At 54.8% G+C, this 6,000-nt stretch overlaps 1 non-coding gene across 1 annotated transcript; it reads left to right on the top strand.

The window, feature by feature from the left end:
• Positions 1 to 4,145: 4,145 nt before the first annotated feature.
• TRNAQ-CUG lies at positions 4,146 to 4,217 on the top strand. Its single transcript has one exon. It is a non-coding gene; the product is annotated as a tRNA-Gln (tRNA).
• The last annotated feature ends 1,783 nt before the right edge of the window (positions 4,218 to 6,000 follow it).

The following is a 6,000-nucleotide window of genomic DNA, read 5'->3' as shown; positions in this document are numbered from 1 at the left end:
CCCCCGGACCCACCCTGTCTGACGCCAGGCGCTCCTCAATCCAGGACACCTCTAAAAAGTCGTCGCAACTAACATCTCTCCTAAAATCAGGATGATTGAACAGCCTCACATTGTACTTGAAGCAAAGCCAAGTTCCTCAGATCTCCTCCAAGGTCCTGCGCATTCTAACCCTGCATTTCTCTCCATCTCATCGCCGTTCTTCTCCTTCTTGCTTGTGCTCTGGCCGCATCGTGCTCTCCACCTGACCCCCCCTCTTCCCGTCGGGTGTCCCTGCAGTCTCACTAAGCCCCCACGGACCCCTGAGTTTAGAGCTGCACCCTACTCCCCACGCCACAGTCCCCCACCCAGCCCCGATCTCTCCATCGCATTTAACAGCTCCTTGTACATTATGTAATTGTCACCACCCTCTTCAGCAACAAAAGGACTCTGATATAGACACGTAAACTACATGGGCTCTGCCCACCTGCTGTCTCCTCTTTTGTCTCGTCTCCCACTCTCCCCACCAGTCTTCATCCCCAGACACACTGGCGTGTCTCAGGCTTTCTCTCCTCGGGTGGTTTTGCCCACGAGGTTCTTTCCGGTGTGTGAAAAAAGGAAGCCACCGCCGGCCCCTTCTCCTGCCTCTCACTCAGCCCCTTCCTGTCTGCCTCTCCCACATTCTCTTTGTCAAACCACTGACTGCACCCCCAAAGTCTCGTCTACCTGAGATGAGATGACATTTCTGAATTAAACACGCCCCCACTGTGAATTCTTCCACCTCTTCACTGATGGTCTGGTTTTGCCCCAGTTGTGTAGCATGCAGCCGGAGACTCAGAAAGACAGAGCAGCATCGGGGCACCTGGGTGGCTCAGTGGGTTGAGTGTCCGACTCAGGTCATGATCTCATGGGTTCCTGAGTTTGAGCCCTGCCCCTTCCCCCCACCCCCACTCGCTCTCTCTCAAAATAAATAAATTTTTATTTTTTTTAAAAAGGAGTAAGAAATGTGGCCAGGATTCTATTTATGTGTCCTCAGTTCAGTTAAAGGAAACAAACACATTCTGGGGCAGCCCTCTGAAGCATAATGGGACAATGTCTATCAAAATTATCAGAGCACACACTCTTTGACATAGTTCCATATGTGCGCAGGACATCATGACGTGAGATATGGTGTATGTTCGTAGATAGGAGCAGTGTTTGCCACAGCAGTTTGTGGGGAAATTTTAATTGTCGGTTAAACTGTGGTACATCCCATATAACTGAAGACTGCGGCGGTTTAAAAGAGGAAGATAACCACTTTCCTGTTTTGACATGGAAAGATCACAAAATACCTTCTAAATAAAAAATAAAGCAACACACACATACACACACGCACACACAACCTGGATAAACTGCCATATCTATCAAGAGAAAAGAGAAAATATTTGTCCAGGCAGAGAGAGAGGGAGACAGAGAGAATCCCAAGCAGGCTCCGCACCGTCAGCACAAAACCCAACTCGGGGCCCAATCCCAGGAACGGTGAGATCATGACCTGAGCGGAAATCAAGTCAGACACTCAACCGACTAAGGCACCCTGGCGCCCCATTAGCCAATGATCTTTAAATGACCTTCCTTGTAAAGTCACCTTGAACTTGTACAGACACTGTTATTAGAAGGAGTCATTTGCGCACTATTTGGTTTTGGAAGTCTCGAGAGAATAAGGGCGTCCTAGGTGACTATTTGGTATAAATATTTAGCCACTAATTAAATTAGACCTTATTATATTTATTATACAAATTGATTATCTTGGTTGTCCTAAAATATCCAGATAAGAAACCGTATGTTCACTGTTTCAAGTAGTCGATTTTCTAATTTATTTAGAGAAAATCTGATTTACCATTTTTACGACCTGCTCGGAGAACTTCCTTCTCCTAAACGAGAATCACTTCACATACCTGATTTTGTAAATCAATTTCCTCGACCCATCTGTACAGGGCAAACATCTACTTAGGAACATCTGCCCTGCCCCTGACCACCCTGCAAATTGCTTTTCTTTCCTCTGAAGTCCCAGACCCCTGCCCCCTTGTTAGTTCCGGATGCCGGAGGCGACTCGGGCAGACTGTCTTCGAGATTTCTAGGTCTGTGTGGATTCCTCCTACTAAATTTGATTTTCGCCCGTTAATGTGTCACATGTCAGTCTGATTCTTAGTTCAGCAAGGACCTTGATGGGCCAGGAATTCACGCCCACCCGGACAACATCTGACTCGCATCCATTTTCCAGAGCCCGGAAGGGGCGTGTTGGAAGCCTGGAGTCCAGCTGGGTCCCTGTCAACTGCACGGTCCCGCGGGCGGCTCTCCCTCACTCCTCCACCTCACCTCCTACCTCTGTCAACTGAAGTTTTCACCCGCCTGTCCCCTGCCCGCCTGGAACACAATGGGGGAGCCTCCTCCTGACCCACCCCGGCCATTACATCCTGCTGAGAACTCTTCAGAGGACCCGGCTGGGTAGGCAGGGGGATGGAGGTGGGGGCCGTGGTGGAGACAAGGGGGGGGCAGGACCCCGGGAGAGGTGGAGCCGGAGGACCAGAGGGGCGAGTCCCCCCCTGCGCCAAGCAGGCGGGGGGACAGAGCGGGGACAGCACCTGCTTGAGACTCTGGGCAGGGACCCGTCAGGGGTCAAGTGCCACAGAGGGAAGGGACCCCCTGTCACAAACTGTCCGAGGTCGAGTTTACAGAATTAACTTTCCACGCGTCTCGTCAGTGACTGTCCGCGAGTGAATTTCTTGTCACGGCCCACGACCCGCGCGGTGCCCAAGAGGGACCGGGGCTGGGGCGGAGGCGCTCATTCCGTTCCGCAGGGCAAAGGCCAGACTTGATTTAGAAGGCAGAGAGCATGATTGCTTTGGGCCCGAGACGGAACCTCCCGGCCTGTCTTGCGTCTCCGCTCGCTCAGGCGTTGGGCGGGAGCCGCTCCCATCCCTCGGCGGCCGGTCCCACCGCCCGGCGGGGCCACAGCCTCTCCAGACTTCGGGACGCGGCCGCACGCAGTTCCCACCGCCCGGGGCTCAGGCCTTCCCAGCCTCCCACAGAGGAAACGCGGATGGGACCGGGGGTCGAAGGTTCCATGTGGAGGAAAACCCAGCAGCGGACGGTCAGTGTCAGAGATCCCGGGCGCGGGGCGGGGCGGGGAAGCGGCAGGTGCGCGCGTCGGGCCGGTCCTGGCCTAACCCGGAATCCGCCCGGTGGGCTCTCTGGGAAGGGAGTGGGGCCAGGAGAACCCCAGGAATAGCAGCCCTGTCTGTACTCTGACTCCACTAAGGAAACTGCCCCAAAGTCCTTCACAGAACGTGTGCTGGGAATCCCCGCGCTCGGAGCCGGCGAAAGGCCCCCAGGGGCGGCTCAGGTGCCGGGACGCGCCGTCCTCGCGTGTGGACCCGCACGGCGGGGGCTCGGGCCGCCCGGGGTCGTCCTCCAGGCCGTTTGCGGGTCCCTCCTGCTCACTTGTCCCGAGCGGAGCGCCCAGGAGGCCGGGGGCCGGGGGGGGGGGGGTGCGATGCGCCGGTCCTCCCTCCCCACCACAGGTGCCCCAGGGCCGCAGGGACCCTCCTCCCTCCCCGTCCCCAGTCCCTTCCCCCCCCACACACACAGGTGCCCCAGGGTCGCAGGGACCCTCCTCCCTCCCCGTCCCCAGTCCACCCCCAAAGAGGTGCCGCAGAGACCCTCCTCCCGTTCCGTCCCCGGTCCCCCGGCGCAAGTGCAGGGCCCGCAGAAGGAAATCAGCCTTGATAAGCAAGCGGAGTGAAGGACCGCAGGCCTCGGCCTCAGGCGTCCCCACCTCCCAGGGCGCGTGTGAGCCTCATGTGAGGTAACAATACAAACACCTGTCACAAAACCTGAACCTCGGTGACGGCTCGGCCCGGTCACGACCTCACCTGTGCTATTTAGGGGCCCGGGGCACCCCGTTCCGGAACCGCTTGGGGGGAATACGCAGGTAAAAGGGGGAGAGGGTTGGTGACGTTTGGAAGCCGGTGTTTTCCAGTAAGACCCTGGGGTAGGAGGTGTGCGACAGGTGACCGTCCACGACTCCATTCCGGAGGAGGAAAAGCAAGGTGTTCCCTCCTTCCCATCAGCTGGATTTAAGGAAGGAGAAGTAGGTCATCCAAGTCTTTAGGGAAGTGACTCAGGAGGTGGGTCCCATGGTGTAATGGTCAGCACTCTGGACTCTGAATCCAGCGATCCGAGTTCAAATCTCGGTGGGACCTTGCATGGCTCTTTTTCCAACTTCTGGCTCCTCCTTTCCCCAAGCCAAACCCTTTTGCAAAGGAACCCCTGTGCCCAAACTTACTCCTGGCATTCCTTCCTGTACTGAGCCCCTGTCTGCAGTCACCAGTATTGGGAACAAAAAGAATGCCCTCTGCCCTTCAAGGTTGTTTCGCTGAATTAAGGATTAAAGTCACATGAGACATATTACAAGGAGAAACTCAAACTTAATTTCAAACTTCAGGGAACCCAAACAGACATGAGATTCCAAAGACAGCGAAACAAGCTGTCTGTGTATGTTATTCAGAACTAAGGAGAGAGGGGTCCCTGGAAGGGACGGGCGATAAAAAAGAATGTTTGGTGGACAGTGTTTGTAGGGCCACTCAGAAGCAAGGGGACAAAGAGAGAACTTTGGTCAAACGGGCCTTCCCGGGGTCCTCCTCTCTGTCTACTGCCCCTGGTTCAAAGTATGATGTAATTCTATGCTGATAGCTTTCTTCCTGCTGCAGGATCTTTTAGGCAGTTGGGGGGGGGGGTGTCAGTTTCTTCCTGAGTTTTCTGGGCCTTGATTGTCTTCAGCTCAAAATAATCTGCAAGCCCAAGTGACACATTTTGGAGTGGCCTGCCCTTGGCCCCTGCACTTGCCAAAGGCTAGCTTAATGCCTGGGGTGCACAGCTGGTTGTGGGGAGGAGGGCAGGGGAAGGAGACATCTCTCCAGGAAATGCGCAAAGAAACCTCCCAAACCTTGCTGGAACTGGAAGTTTCCAGAGAAGATCTGCAAACGGAGACACGAGGAAAGATGGCCTGTGAGAGGAGCAAGAGAAAACCTGGTGATAGTCGTGGACCCAGAAAGTCAGGATGGAAATTGACAAAAGGATGTACCCCCAAGCTATGGGCACAGGTGGTCGAGCAAACTGTCCTCAGACAAGACCACGAGAATCGCAGCTCTAATTCAGAGGTCTGGGTCGGTAGATCCGATCCGATCCGCGATAGTCAACTCGGTAGACGTGATGCTTCGAGTCTGCACGAGCAAGCTTTACCCGTTCGGGGAAGGGGAGATGAGCTGATCCAGAGACTTCTTCCCCAGGATAGCGTGTTTACTCCGCGGGCCTCGACTGTTCTGGATGCGGGTTCCCTGAGGACTTGGCCTGGAGCCGCCCCCAGCCCTCTCTGCTGTTGCCGGTCCGGCCCTCAGATCTGGGAGCCCCTTGTGCACCAAGAGCAGGTGACCAAAGTCAGTCTTCTGTGACCATCCCCAGTGACCTCAAGGAGATCTCCAATGCAGAAAAAAGAGAACCAGTCAAGTGCAGGCACGCAAGCAATATTTTTGAACAACCAGATAGGACAGAAACATATGTATTAAGATTAACTATGGGCTTTTTAAGTAGTGATGTGGAAATCCGCACATCTTAATTGTTACAACCGAACAGACCATATCTTGCGAGTGCAAGGGATTGGAGCTCGGCGGCGATCAATCAAGTTTCCCTCCCCTTCCTGCCTACGACCCCCTGTGAGCTGACCAGCTTCGCAGCAGCTCTCAGAGCGGTCTGAACCAGTCTCCCTGGCTGTAGTCCTCGGGAAGATGACGAATAAAACACTGACTAACCTACTTTGAAGTTGGCTTTTCCCCCCAGGGGACAGATTGTTGTGCAGGTTGGAAAAGTGCGGCTGCTCTGGGAACTGCTGGGGCCCTTTCCGTTTGGAAGGAGGCTCTGACGGAAGAGGAGAGCAGGGCGAGAAGCCGGATGTGATCAGAAAAAAGCAGCTCCAGTGTCAGTGAAGAT

This window comes from Felis catus, chromosome B2, assembly GCF_018350175.1.
Source record: "Felis catus isolate Fca126 chromosome B2, F.catus_Fca126_mat1.0, whole genome shotgun sequence".
Taxonomy (NCBI): domain Eukaryota; kingdom Metazoa; phylum Chordata; class Mammalia; order Carnivora; family Felidae; genus Felis; species Felis catus.
Note: the sequence above shows the minus strand (reverse complement) of the source record. Positions and strands in the feature narration are given on the sequence as shown.